At 43.4% G+C, this 15,281-nt stretch overlaps 2 protein-coding genes across 7 annotated transcripts in view; one reads left to right on the top strand and one right to left on the bottom strand.

Moving 5' to 3' along the window:
- The window catches only part of LYSMD2 (LysM domain containing 2), a 28,331-nt gene extending 22,160 nt beyond the window's left edge, over positions 1–6,171 (bottom strand). The window contains exon 1 of the mRNA XM_032618140.1: positions 6,145–6,171. The gene's annotated coding sequence lies outside the window, so the exon portion shown is untranslated. The remainder of the gene's footprint in view (positions 1–6,144) is intronic.
- Positions 6,172–6,403: 232 nt separating this feature from the next.
- The window catches only part of TMOD2 (tropomodulin 2), a 47,314-nt gene continuing 38,436 nt past the window's right edge, over positions 6,404–15,281 (top strand). For 2 of the 6 annotated variants that reach the window (XM_032623509.1, XM_032623510.1), the window contains exon 1: positions 6,465–6,567. The gene's annotated coding sequence lies outside the window, so the exon portion shown is untranslated. Of the gene's footprint in view, positions 6,568–15,281 lie in introns of all 6 variants that reach the window. The other 4 variants (XM_032623504.1, XM_032623506.1, XM_032623508.1 and 1 more) reach the window with 4 other exon arrangements.

The following is a 15,281-nucleotide window of genomic DNA, read 5'->3' as shown; positions in this document are numbered from 1 at the left end:
TCTTCCTTCCTAATCTGTATATACCTTCCCTCCCCTTCTCGTCGCCCTGCACTAACTAGGATTTTCAGTATGATGTTGAATAGGAATAATGAGAGGAGATATCCTTGCCTCGTTTCTGATCTTAGGGGGAAAGCATCTAGTTTCTCACCATTAAGTATGTCAGCTGTAGTTTTTATATATCTTCTTTATCATATCGAGGACGATCCCCTCTATTCCTAGTTTTCTGCGTGCTTTCTATCATGAATGAATGTTGGATTTTGTCAAATGCCTTTTCTATATCCATTGATATGATCATATAAGTTTTTTCTTCTTTAGCCTGCTGATGTGATAGATTTATTGATTTTTTAAATGGTGAACCAGCCTTGCATACCTGGAATAAACTCCACTTGTTAGTAAGATTCTTTTTATGCATTCCTGAACTCAATTTATTAATATTTTGTTGAAGACTTTTGCATCTATTTTCATGAGAGATACTGACCTGTAATTTTTCTTCCTTGTAATATCTTTGTCTGGTATTGGTATTAGGGTAATACTGGCCTCACAGAATGAGTTAGGAAATGTTCCTCTGCTTCTACTTTCTGGAAGAGATTATAGAGAATTGGTAACATTTCTTCCTTAAATTCTTGGTAGAATTCACGAGTGAAACCATCTCAGCCATAGTAAAGTTAATAAGGATTATAGCAAAAATAAATGAAATGGAGACTAGAAAAACAATAGAGAAAATCAACGAAACCAACAGTTGGTTCTTCGAAAAGATCAACAAAATTGACAAACCTTTAGCTAGACTGACCAAGAAAAAAAGAAAGAGATGCATATACTAAAATTAGGAATGAAGGAGGGAACATCTCCTAGATCTTCATATCTCTACTGATATTACAGAAAGAAAAAGGATAATAAAGAAATATTATGAACAACTGTTTGCCAACAAACAAGGTAACTTAGATGAAACGGATAAATTCCTAGAAAGACACAAACTAACGAAACTGACTCAAGAAGAAATACGTAATCTGAATTCAACCACAAAGACTGAACTAGTAATTTTTAAATTTCCAACAAAAAAAGCCAAGGCCCAGATGGTTTCATTGGTAAATTCTACCAAACATTTAAAGAATTTAAAAAATTAATACCAGTCCTTCATAAATGCTTCCCAAAATTAGAAGAGGAAGCAACACTTCCTAACTCATTCTATAAGGCTAGTATTACTCTGATACCAAAACTAGTCAAAGCATCAAAAGATAAGAAAACTACTGACCAATATTTCCTATGAATATGGACACAAAAGGTTTTCAACAAAATACTTGCAAACCAATTCCAACGATATATAAAGAGGATTATACACCATGACCAAGTAGGATTTATCTCAGGAATGAATAGTTAATTTAAGATCTGAAAATAAATGTAATACACCATATTAATAGAATAAATGAAAAAACCCACATGATCATATTAACAGACACGGAAAAAGTCTTTGTTGCAATCTAACACCCTTTCATGATAAAATCATTGAACAAAGTAGGAATAGACAGGAACCTCTTCAAACTGATAAAGGGTGTTTACCAAAGGATACCATCAAGAAATTAGAAAAAAGAACAACCCACAGAATGGGAGAAAATATGTGCAAATAATATGTCTGATAAGGAATTTATAATCAGAACACATAAAAAACATTTATAGATCAATAATAAAAAGACAAATAGCCCAATTTAAAAAGTAGGCAGAAGATTTTTTAAAATTTATTTATGTATTTATTTTTGGCTGCATTGGATCTTTGTTGCTGTGTGCGGGCTTTCTCTAGTTGCGGCGAGCGGGGGTTACTCTTCATTGCGGTGCGCAGGCTTCTCTTTGCGGTGGCTTCTCTTGTTGCGGAGCACGGGCTCTAGGTGCGGCGGGCTTCAGTAGTTGTGGTGCACGGACTTAGTTGCTCTGCGGCATGTGGGATCTTCCCGGACCAGGGCTTGAACCCGTGTCCCCTGCCTTGGCAGGCAGATTCTCAACCACTGCGCTTCCAGGGAAGCCCAAAATTGTACACTTTAAGAGGGTAAATTTATGGTATTTGAAATATATCTCAGGGAAGCTGTATTTTAAAAATACAGAGATTTAAAAAATAATAATAAATTAAAAAAATAAAAATACAGAAATTATTCAGCCGCAAAAAAGAATGAAATCTTGCCATTTGCGACAACATGGATGGACCTTGACAGCATTATCCTTAGTGAAATAAGTTAGATGAGAAAGACAGATACTGTGTGATTTCACTTACATGTGGAATCTAAAACAAAAACAAAAACAAAAACCAAGTTTGTAGACAGAGAATAGACCAGTGGTTGCCAGAGGCAAGGAGTGGGGAGTGGGTGAAATGGGTGTAGAGGGTCAAAAGATACAAACTTACAGTTATAAAATAAATCAGTCATGGGGATGTAATGTACAGCATGTGACTATAGTTAATAATACTGTATTGCATATTTGAAAGTTGTTAAGAGAAAAGATATTAAAAAGTTCTCATCACATGGAAGGGGGTCAAAAGTTACCAAAAAAAAAAAATGCAGAGGGAATGGTTTAATAAAGCTCCATTACTCAGCTTCAACCATTATCAACTCATGGCCTATCCTGTTTCATCGATACCTCCACCCTGCCACCCTACCACTACTCTCATGCTGGATTATTTGAAAAGCAAATCCCAGATATTATTTCTTCTGCAAATATTCAGTATTTTTTCAGTAATATTCAGTAGTATCTTTCCAAAAGATGACTCTTTTTAAAAAAATAACATGATACCATTATCACATCCAAACAATTTTAAAATAATACCCTAAGATAATCAAATATTCTGTGTTCACATTCCCCCCAGTTGTCTCATAAATGTGATTTTTTTTAATGGCTGCTTTGTTCAAATCAAGATAACACACTACATATGGTTATTTGCCTCTTCTATTTCTGTGTATCTATAAACTCTCCTTCCCTTATTTTTCTTGCAATTTATTGAAGAACTGGGTTGTCATGTAGAGTTTCCCACATTCTGGACTTTGTCGCTTACATCACTGTGGTGTCATTTAATATGATCACTATTATATAGTGATTCACTTTTAGATGCAGCACCAGGGCTGTTATAGTGTTATTTATTACACTATAAATAAGATAATTCATAGTTCATCAAGATAGTCACCACTCCTTTAGTGCTTACTAGATACCATATCCTTTGTAGCATACTTGACACAAATTATCTCATTTCATCTTCATAACAACCCCATGTGGTAAGTATTATTATCCCCAGCCTAGAGATGAAGAAAATGAGGCTTAGAAAGGTTAAAGAAACTTGGCCACAGTCAAGCAAGCAGTAAATATATGGGTTCGTCCCAGGTCTGTCTGGATTGGAAACCACAATTTAACCATAGTTAAAACGCATACTTCTATCCATTTATAATGGATAATATCCCTATCCTTTGCCTGGGTTGTGGTTGTTGTTTGTTTTTATTAACTCTGGGAAGTAGTCCTTCAGTCCATCCAAAGAATTTACTTTCACATTTCATCTGCAACACTTAGGATTCTTTCAGTTTCAAGTAACAGAAAACTCCATCTCAAATGGGCTCAACAATAAGGATATTATCTCCTACAATAATAAGTCCAGAGGTAGGGCAGCACCAGGGCTGATTGGTTTACTGTCTCAAAAACAACATCACAGACCCAAGTTCATTCTATCTCTTTACTCTGCCATCATCAGTGTGTTGGCTTTGTTTTAAGGCTGGATCCCCTAAAATGGCTATTCCAGTTTGAGGTAAAACAGCCAGATGCAACAACATCCCATGGAGATGGTGGCATGTTTCCCTGTATGCCTCTATTTAAGAGCAAGAAAACCTTTCCTAGAAGGACTTCAGCTGACCCCTCCTCAGGCCTCACTTGCCAGAACTGGGTCACATGCCCACCCCTAATCTCTCAGTGGCCAGTCAAGAGGATTGATTGTATTCCCCTTGCCCATGACAGGTTGGTATGGGATGGTAATAGGGTCAGGTTCCCTAATGGGTGAACACCTTTACAGGCTTCTGCAAAGAAGAAGGAAAAGGCGGGAATGGATGTTGAGTAGGCAAGCAACAGTATCTACTACGTGTTCCAAATGATGTATGCTACATATTCCATTGCGAATTTACTTTCGATGTATCAGCCTCCTCACTGCATGAAGAGGCAAGACAAGATGATCTGTAAGGTCCCTTTCAGCTCTAGGAGTTGTGTTTCAATTTTACATTTTCATATAAATGGGACTGGGACCGTTGGAGAGCTCTTGTATCTCTGCTTTGGCTGCCACCTATGACTTTAACCTAAGAAATCATTTCTGCACCTGCTTCATTTCACAATCTTCATCTGAAGCAGTGCTCCATTCATTTCATCCCATGCAGACCTTTTCCTTTCAGGGAATCACAAGGAAGCCAATGAGAAAGATAGTACACCACTAAGTATCTTTGCTATATCAAACCTTTGCTACTCTTTCTTCAAATCTGAATAAAATTGCTTTATTATTTTCAGCTTATGCCTACCATCAGCTTTCTCCGAGGAAGCTACTAGCTTGACCTGTAAGCAGTCCTATTCTTATTTAACAGAAAGCTATAATTTGTGACAAATGTACAACATAAAAAAGTCAAAGACATCTGGTCTGTTACATAGGGTATTTGGAATAACAAACATATAGGAACACTTGGGAATGTGATTTAAATTGATTTGGTCACACCTCCATTTAAGTTCACTCCTTCCCGCTCAGATTAGTCATTCTGGTGAGGAGGCCAAAACTATAGTTCATTACTATAGTGTTGAATAGTGGAAACAACACTGGTCTCTCAATCAGCAGCTACTGTATGCCATTGTTCATTTTCACAGTTTCAAGAGCCTTTGAGAATTAACTTTATTTTCTGATTCAGCCCTCTTGCTGGGGAAGGTATGGTCCTGTTTTGAAATGTACAAAGGAAAGAGAGTGCTGTGAGTGCCGCTTTGGGGAAGGTCAGGGCTGAAGGAGAGAAGATAGGCTTAATGACCAGCTGGATGACCGAATAACTCATATCACCTGTGTCTCTTAGAACTCTTAACTGAAGAAAAAAATCCTCACTCTGCCTCTTACAGGGCTGTTGCAAAAATCAAGCTAGAACATGGATAGGAAAGTACTTCCACAAATGCAAAGGGATGCTACTATTTTCAAACATGGAATTCTCTGCGGCACTTTTTCTTTTTGGTCACACGATTACCACACAGGTCATGCCAGATTATGATACTGTTTCACCTCCATTCACCCTTTGCCTATTTCAGAGATTATGCCAGCAATGGTGCATCCACCTCTTTGGTTCATTTTCCTTCCACCACATCTGGAAGATGCAAATCCCACCATAATGTGAAATATTGCACTGAAAATATGCAGCAAGGGCTCAAAAAGGAGAGATATCACATCTGATTAGAAAACGTTTCTGGAAGGCAATCCTATTATGCCATATATTTTCATAATTTCAATCTTTGTCCAATGTTACCCCACCCCACTTCATGCTTCAGAGACCAGACAGTATTTTCTCTATCTTTGTAGTTCCCAAGAACCTGGCATAGAGGACACATCACAGTTTACATTCCGGATGAAGTGAGCCTGCTAAACGTGTGACAATAGCAAACCCGGCGGGTTGTAACATTTATCCAGACCAACGAGGCCGACTATCTTTAGCTTAGCATTATACGTAGGGCTTTCGAGGCCGGAAGTGTGCCCGGGTCTCCCCTGCAACTCCCGAGGAACATTTATTGAGTAGGTGCTAAGTGCCACACACAGGTGCTTTCACATATGCACCCGGCGCGTCTGTCGTACTAAAATGCGTTTAGTCCTCACAACATGTCTTCAAGCTTTAAGCCTACCTTACAGATAAGGATGCTAAGGCACAGAGAGGCTAAATTAGCCAGCCTCTCCTCTAGTGACGCCACTGCGTGTGCCTGGGCTCTCGAACATTCTCACCCACAACCCTTAGATCGGCCTCGCTACACCCCACCTCCCTACCCCCAGGCATGTACCCCAGGTACTCCTCCCCACGCCCCGCCCTAGGCCGGCGTAAAGCCAATAAAACCTAGGGCAGGCCTGCTCTGTCTCTGAACCGGTGTTAACAAGGCTTCCACTTAAAGATGGTCACTCACCCAACAGCTCCTCACAAGCTTGGAGAGCCTTTGCCACCCACCCTATCCGTAGCCCCGAGCTTCTCCAAAGAGCCCGCACAGCTTGGTCCCAAGGCTGAGGTCCTCCTCGCCTGCACAGCGGTTACGGGGTCGGGACGCAGATTCTGGGCGAGGACACCTTCATGGGAGGGGTGAAGAAGCCCGGGGTGACAGCCAGTGGGCACGGGGTCCCGCCTCCGCGCGGCCGCCGCACGCCGCCTCGAACTACGCTTCCCAGCCTGCTCCGCAGCAGCCGCGCGCCCCGGCGCCGCGCCCGGCCGGGAGCAGCCTGTTGATTGCCTCGCTCGCCCGGGCCACGGCGCCGCCCTGCTCGCCGGCCCCTCTACCTCGGGGCAGACGGACTGACTACCAGCACCGCCGGCTCCGGGATGGGCGCGCTGACTGGTGAGCGCGCCGAGGGGTGGGTGGGGGCCCGCCCGGGCGAGGCGCCGTCCGCAGCCCCCGGCCCGCAGCGTGGGGCGGCCGCGCCCTCCCTGCCCTCGGGAGGATGCTCCGCGGCGTCTGCGCTCGGCCGGGGCCGCCTCTGGCCTCCTCGGCTCTACGGGCGGTTCGGGGCGGCGAGGAGGAGAGGCGCCCGGCGGGTGTGGGTCCCACGCCCTGCAGTGCGGCTCCGCAGTCTCTGCAGCCCCCGGGCCGCCGCAGTGAGGGCGCGGTCTCTGTCCTCCCTGAGGTGCGGGGCCGGGTTTTTCTACGCTGGGCTTTGTTCCCCATTTTATCCTCTCTTGTTAACGTTTGACAAGCTCCTGGAGCCTAATGCCTGTCACTGCAGCGTTAGAGCAGGCGACGGGGAAGGGTAGACTCCGGCTGGAGCTGTCACCCGCAGGGCGTTTCAGCCTCCGAGAAAGCAGCGTTCCGAGAGCGGCCTGATGCAGGTTCTCAGGACTCATTTTTTTTCTGGTTAAAGTAATGGTAGCATTGTGCTCCCCTTGAGTCTTCCAAAATTTTCCCTGTGACCTGCAGAAATGAAAATTGCTTTTTAATAATAATAATACTAATGGCTCCTAAAGGGAGTTTTCAAAGGTGGGAAGGTGATGCGGGCAAAATGCAAATTAGCAATGAAGGAGGCTGTGAATGCTACGGGCTTCCTCTTGCCTACTAAACATCTGAATCACCAGGTCCTTGGGAAGGGAATGAAAAGAACATCGGAGAAGGTATTTATAAAACCATTTCCAGCTCTACCATTAAGGAGCTGAGGGACCCTGGACAAGTCCCTTCATCTCTCTTATCCTCTTTCTCCATGGTAAAACGGGGCATTCGGGTCACATGATTTCTAAACGTCTGTTCTTCCAAGACTCTCATTATCAGGGAACTGAGGAGATGAGGGTGCTGGTGTTCAACACCATTACAAAAACCTGATTGTGACAGAGCAAGCGGCTTTACCTAGTGAGGAGGAAAGATTTTTCAGGGTTTAGGCAACCTGATTTTTAAAAAATAAAACCAATTTCCTCTATCTACTCTCTGCAGTCTAACCCAATAAATATGCATTACAACTTTTATTTTTTGTAAATTACTATAAATTGGTAGACAACAACAGGCTGTGGATGTTCCGTGTTTGTTTTTAATTTGCTGAAGGTGAAATGATGGGATCAGCAGGTAAAGGGAGAAGCAAATGGCTCCCCCGTGCTGGGCAGAGTGGTCAGATGTGGTCAGCAAGGAGGTGGGGAGGAAACCGCAGCAAAAAGTAAGCAGAGAGTACAGACACTGAGGATAGAGAGGATGGGTATTGATGGGTCATGGTTTGAATAATAAATACACAATAGAAGGAATGAGAGAACCAGAAAACCAGTGCTATGCAACCCTAATGTAACTGATTCAGGCAAGGATTCATCCAGGGGTACAAAACCTTTGAGCAAAAGGTTGTTGGGGAATAGGATTTTCACATTTTTCAAAGTATCTCGGCATTTTTTCAAAGTATCTCGGCACAGATTACCTAGGGAAAATGTTGTCCTTACAATGGAGAGATGAGGAAGTCATCACCTTAGCTGAATGATCAAGCTTCCCAACACCTCTCATGCATCTCTTGTTGGGATGCAATAAGAAGGTCATAACTTCACGTGTGTGGTGTTCCTGCCAAAAAGACGGTGGGAATGGGATACTGTAGCTTAAAATATTCAAGTAATAACCAGTCAGGATGTATGAACTTTGGATCCTAGATCAGAAAAACTAAATAAAAAATAGCTATAAACGATGAGTTAGGGGACAATTGGAGAGATTTGAACACTGACTGCATATTAGGTAATATTATGGGATTACTTTTCATTTTCTAGGTGCAGCGGTGGTGCTGTGATCATGTAGGACACTGTCTTTTTTCTTTTGGAGATGTGGGTATTTGAGGCACAGTGTCATGACGTCTGCAACTTTCAGTGGGTTCAGGGTGGAGGGGGATTTGAAGAGCTGGGGAGGATGCTCGAGAATGCAGCAAAGTGATGACAGGTGGTGAATTAAAGAGAGTGGTATACAGGTGTTTATTGTACTATTTTACATTTTCTGTAGATTTGAACTTTTTAAATAAAAATTGAGGTGATCAATAAAATAAATAAGTCAACAAAGGAAAGGATTGTAGAGGGCAGCGTGGTTAGTGACAGAAAAAAGCAGTGGATCCGCGGGGGACTCACAGTGAGTCTGTGGCTTCAAGTTCCCAAGATTTAAATCCTATTGGAGGTGTGAGTTGGGTCAGGGGAAGTTCTGTTTTTTGGTTTGTCTTGACTACTATGAATCATTTATTCTTAAGACATCTCATCCCCTAACTCCAACCTTAAAGTATTAATAATTCCCAAACCTTAGAAATTCTAGCCTTACCCAAGAACCATTCTGAAAGTGCTATCCCTTTCCTCTCTCAATTCAAGATCTGCACCCATGTGGCTCAAAGAGGCTCATAGAAGGCAGATGCAGAAGAGAACTATGACCTATTACCAGACCGAGAAAACAGAACCAATTCTTAAGATACAGCACTTAATTTTATACAGAACCTTTTGCTGCAAGGATGTTTTTCCTGTACCTGAGATTTATATATATATATATGCTTTTATGTTTTGCCCCCGTTTTGGCATCAAGGCTACCCCATTTCTTTCCTGTGTGTCGCCAGTATTCCTGGGTTTCCCTGGTGACGGCTGAGTAGAGTAGGAATGAGAAGGTCAGCTCTAGGGCTGTGGGTAATAGGAGCTCATGAAACAAGGTGCAAGGCCAGCCATGCTGAGCCAGGACATGAGGATTAAGGAGCCAATCTGAGGCACCAGCCCAGTGAAAGAACCAGGAGGCCTCTTGTCAGAGCAGTGGGAGGGGTCTTGAGGCTAGGGAGCTGGGCTACTGTTCAGCCAGTATATACAGGGTCAGCCATCCCTGTCGTTGATAGCTGACAACCATTCTGATAGGACAGTGCCCATTTCATACCAGTTAAATATTTTGCATATCATCTTGATAAGCAGTCATGAGTCAAGGTGCACACAGCACCTGTAAGTCATAACAAAGCTTTGATCAAAACCTAACTGGGATACAGATGCCAGAGAAGGAGAGAAGATAGGTGAGTCAAAGATGCATAAGCAGGCAGAAAAGACAAAAAGTAGAGAACCCATAGTGCCAGTCAGGAAGTGAGAAGCCCATAACTTCCTGAAGCCAAGATGAGGGGACATGGCTAGAACCAATAGGCAGTTGAAAACCAAAAAGACCCAGACACCCATGTGGTAGGCAAGGAGTTAGAAGTCAAGAAACAAGAACTCCTCAGAAAACAGAGAATAGGGCCTGACAAAGGGGTAGGGCAGCAGCAGGGAATAGGACCTGCCAAGATAATTAGAAACCAGGTGGCAGTCTGGGCAGACAGTGAGACTTCCATGCTAGAGCCCTTCTGCCCCCGCCAGGAAGCTTCTTGGCAACTTCCTGCCCAGGTGGAAACCTATCTCATACTTTGGCCAGCCTACCCATGGCGGCTTGCTACACCTGGCAGTGCTGACCCAGGGCTCCTATAGGGTGCTGCCTCTCCACGTTCAACAGATCCTGACAAGGTTAACAGAGGGAACCACCCTCTGAAATAAGTACTGCTCTTTACCTGTTTTACAGAGGAAGGGACAGAGACTTGGAGAGGTTGTCACTTGCACATGGATCTGTAACCATCAGTTCAAGGGCTGGCTGACTCAAAGGCCCATGTTTTTTGTCTTCTGTCCTCTTCTGAACCTGGAGGGGGTGGTTACTGGTGGGCACATTGTTTTAAAAGGAGACAGTTTTCAAGCGCAGTTGGAGCTATGGCAACTTTTGCGTTGTAAGATTGGGAAGTTAAGAACAAATGATCTCAGAGACAAACACTTCATTCTGGTAAGATGTGTTCCTCATTCCCCATTCAGCTTGCCCCTTCCAATTGCCTCCTCATATTTTTTTGCCTGAAATTCCTCCTCATCACACCCCATTCTCTCTCCTGCATCGCCTGCAGATATTTCCCAGGATATGGCAGGAGCCATTCGGTTATTTAAAAAAAAAACAGACTTGAATGGGCCATCTTCAAATAGCTAGATTCCAAAACACAGGCTATGTGTTTTGTACACATCTTTGTATTTCCCTGCAGCTAGAAAGGAATTAAATATATAGGATCAATTCCTGTTTTGTTGGAGGATATATTGATAAGCTGATTTTTTTCTAATTTCCTAGTTTTAGAAAATGTAGATTTGGCTCTTGTGCAAACTGGTTCACTGATTGCTTAGAGATTACTATAAAATATTGAAGATATATAATACAGAATAAGAACTTCTCACTTACTGACTACCCCTCTTGGGACTAAATCATCATCAGTACGGTGGAAGCCCAAGTCCTCCTTCCCCAATTAACTCCCCCTCCCCTCGCTACGTGGTGGTCTGTCTTTTCCATGTGCAGTCCTTTGTGGCTTTCCCAGATATGTATGTACTCCAGAACAATTTATGGTACTGTTTTACCCATTTAAAAAACTTCTCACTAGGTTTTACAAGTATTTTTTTCTTACTCTTTTGTGAAAATTGGTCTTTGGTTTGGATCAGATTTAATAAATAGGGGCGCTTGTTTTGGCTTTGGTTCTAATCGTGTGGGGAGGGAGGGCCAAAGGCTGGGCACTTCGTATCTGATTTTCCTCTTTCATACCACAGTTATACAAATAAGGTAGCGGAAAGAGAAGCGAAGGAAGCCACACTGCTTGTTTTCCTTTTCCGGGCTTGTATCGTTGGTAACAGGAAGAGTTATCAGAGGGCCCAAGTCATCCTCCCTTCAGCTCAAGTCCTTGCTCCTCTTGTCCATTTTCTAACCGGTTGGTGTACGTACATGCCTACCTGGACTCCTGGAAGCTCTGTTTGGCGCTTGCTTCACTGCAGTGTGCATATTAGTTTCTCGTTGCATGTTGAGAGCTTGCCATGGGACACACTCTGCCGGAGGTGAGGCTGCGGCAACTCTTTGGAAACTTTCCGAAGAGGACAAATACGAACTCTGGGAGGCCTGGGTAGGGGCTAAAGCAGGCTAGCCATGAGCTAGAAATCTGTGATTTGACTTTAAAAGCTATGTGAATAATGTTTTCACGTATATCTATATTTGTTATTAAAAATAAAACCAGCTTTCCCCCAAATCTTTAAATCAGAATTGTGCTCCCGGAGGATACACTTTTTTTTTTCTCCTCTGGCTTTAAGACCCCCCCCTCCGTGCACTGGCAGAACATATGCAATTTGTTTTAACAGGTACTGTTACATAGTATTAACATGTTATTGTAACTACTTAGTTAAAGTCTCTCTCACTGCCAAACTGTAAGCTCAGTTAGGGCACAAGATATCATCTGTTCTGTTCACTGCTTTTGTCCCAGCATTGGAAAAGGTGGACTTTCAGTAGATACTTGTTGACTGTATGTACAAGAAGCCCAGGAGTATAAAGAATTATGACATCATCCCTGTCCTCTATGAGTTGGTGGTGTAGTTGGAGAGAGAACCATTTATGTAGCATACATAAAAAATAATGAGAGAGGGAAGAACACTCAACTGGTGACATAGGCAACGAGATGTAGGAAACAGAGCAACTTCTGTGCATTTAGGTGGCCTCAGAATGTTCCGTGACAGAGAGTGCAGGCTGTGGATATGGTGGAATGATCTCTGGACCAACGGGTCACTTGACCTCTCTGAGCTCATTTCCTTCTTTTGACATTTGTTGCACAATACTTGTTGGATGTCTTCTCTGGGTCAAGACCTGTGCTGAGAGCCAGGATTATAACAATGACTAAAACTGATACAGCCTCTACCCTCACAGAGCTTAGCAAGGACGACAGAGATAAAACAAGCAATTGTAATAAAGTCAAGGAGAGCTCTGAGTAAGGGGTGTGCCATGGGGTAGGGAGTGACTCAGACCTTCCTGGGGGTCTGAAGAAGGCCTCTCTGAGGAGCTGAAGCTTACATTGAGACTGGAAGATGAGTTGGCTACCAGTCAGCCAGAGAAAGAGGGGGTAAGAGTGCTTTGAGCGGAGGAAACAACATAAGGCATGATCCAGGAGTTGGAAGTGGTCCAGGGGGCTGAAGCCAGGAGGAGATGGGGAGTGCAGTGCAGGATGAGGCATGACAGAGGTCAGACTGAATTTGAACCTTACCCTCCAAGCGAAGGGAAGCCACTGGAGGATTTTAAGTAACTAGGGCAGAGTTGGTTAAAAAGATCACTTGGCCATTTGTATGGAGAATGGATGCAGATGGACTAAGGCTGGATGAGGCAGTGCAGGCAAGTGACGTAGGCGGATTCGCAACATGTTTAGGTATGGACCAGATTTGGTTATTGGTGGGCGGGGGAGGAGACAAGGAAGAGAAGATGTCAAGGATGGCTCCCCTGGTTTTCTTGGCCAAATTCCTAAAATTGGAAGTTCCAGAGGAGAAGCTATTTGGAAGGAAAGATGATGTGAATACTTCTGACATTTGAGATGGCTGATTCAGCGAAGTAGAGATGTTGGTTCGGCAGTGGAAATATATGGACGTAACCCTCAAGGAACAAAGTCTAGATCAAAGATATGGATTTGGGGGTCTTCAGGTTATGGATTATAATGAAAACTTTGGAGGGGATGAGTTTCCCCAGGGAAAGTTTACAGTGTAAGAAAAGAAATGCTAAGACAGGATCTTGTAACATGCCAGTATTTAAGGTAGAGGAAGAAGAATTGCCAAAAGAGACCAAGGAGTGATCAGAGAGGCATCAGAAAAACCATCTGTGTTGCTGGACTGGATGATCATTAAGGCCTCACTCAGCCCTGACGTTCTGTGGTCCTGCAGAGCTGGGATCTGAGCCAGGTCTCAAAAGCAGAGCACATGGATTGACCATGAGAATAGAGAAGGGCATTCCAAGTAATATTACCATATCAGCCAAGGTCCCAACAAGAAACAGAGGACACACTCAAACTGAATAATTTGAGGGAATTTTAATAAAGAGACTATTTACAAAGTTGTAGGGAGGGTTTGAGGAATCCAACAAGGCAGAAATCTGGCACTAGCCACATAAGAACCCTTCACCACCCCCAGGCCTGAAGTCAGCAAGGGCGTAGGGACAGCTGTGTAGAGAGGGCTTCCTGGTAGGCAATGTGGCCCTTCCGGACAAACCTCCCTCTCCGCCTGCCCTCCATTTTCCTGCTAGTGCCTCCTGTTGGCCAAACAGAAGCCAGAGAGCAAGGGAGCCTTGATGCCGTGTAAATACAACGTCTTCCTAGGGTACAGAGCAGGATGGGAAGTGAATCGGGAGGGCAAACGAGATACCCAGAACAATGATCTCGGAAAATGGAAGTCTATGAATAAGAGAGTATATTAGTTTCCTGTTGCTGCTGTCACAAATGCAGGGGCCTAAAACACAAATTTATTATCGCGCAATTTTGGAGGTTGGAAGTCCAAAGCAGGTTTCTTTGGGCTAAAATGAGGGCGTCAGCAGGGCTGCATTCTTTTCTGAAGGCTCTGGGGAGAATTCATTTCCAGGCCTTTTCCAGCTTCTAAAGGATGCACACATTTCTTGGCTCTCAGCCGCTTCCTCCATCTTCAAAGCCAGCAATTGCATCACTCTGTCCCTGTGCTTTGGTCATCACATCTCATTCTCTGACTCTTCTGCCTTCCTCTTCCATATTTTAAGAGCCCTGTGATTACATTGCACCCACCCAGATAATCCAGGACAGTTTCCTAGTTTAAGATCCTTGATTTAATCACACGCAGTCCCTTTTGCCATGTAAAGTAACATATTCCCAGGTTCTGGGGAATTAGCATATGGACATCTTTAGGGGGCCATTATTCTGCCGACCACAGAGAGCGAATAAACAATTTGGCTGGATTGGAGGGCTCCCTAGGAAAATAATGAAGACAGAAAACAGAAAGTGCAGATCAAAGCCAAATAGTAGGAGTTTGGGATGCTAGACTGTCTGAATTTCATTGTGTAGACAAGAGGGAGCCATTGTAAGTCCTTAATCCAGGAAGTGCTTGTTAGCAGTGTGAAGAAGATGATCTAACCATGGTGCTCTGGGTGGCTTAGAGGGAAGAATAGAATCCTTTCAAGATGCAATGAGAGTACTCCAGGTCTGAAAGAACAAAGATCTAAAGCAAGAGTGACAGGGAAGAGATGGTGTGAAAAGTATTATGCAATAAGAATCACAGGAGGGTGTTAACCAACCACACAGGGAAAGAAGGAAAAGAAAACTCAAGTGGTCTGAGTTTTGGCAGTGACTGACTGGTAGATTAATAGTATGATCCAGAAAACCAGGAGAGCAATTCTGTTTCAGGGGAAGATAAGAAGTTGGGGTATAGTTGTAGAATCCTGGAATAGAACTGCAAATAGAGTCTTATCAACTCTAAGATACCATCAGTTGTAAAATGCACCAGTATTTTACATACCACCGAGAAGAAAAATGCTGCCAATTAAAATGTGACCCTTCTTGGGAATTCCCTGTCGGTCCAGTGGTTAGGACTTGACACTTTCACTGCCAGGGGCCCAGGTTCAGTCCCTGGTCAGGGAACTAAGATCCTGCAAGCCACACGGTGTGGCCAAAAAGAAAGAAAAAAAAAGTGACCCTTCTTAAAAATATAATTTTTTTACTTTATTGAAGAGCTGTTTTAGACTTACACATAGATTTTTGAACTGCCATTCAACAAATTGCACAT

Source organism: Phocoena sinus, chromosome 2 (genome assembly GCF_008692025.1).
Source record: "Phocoena sinus isolate mPhoSin1 chromosome 2, mPhoSin1.pri, whole genome shotgun sequence".
In the NCBI taxonomy this organism is placed as follows: Eukaryota; Metazoa; Chordata; class Mammalia; order Artiodactyla; family Phocoenidae; genus Phocoena; species Phocoena sinus.
The sequence above is the reverse complement of the archived record's forward strand: the minus strand, read 5'-3'. Positions and strand labels throughout refer to the sequence as shown.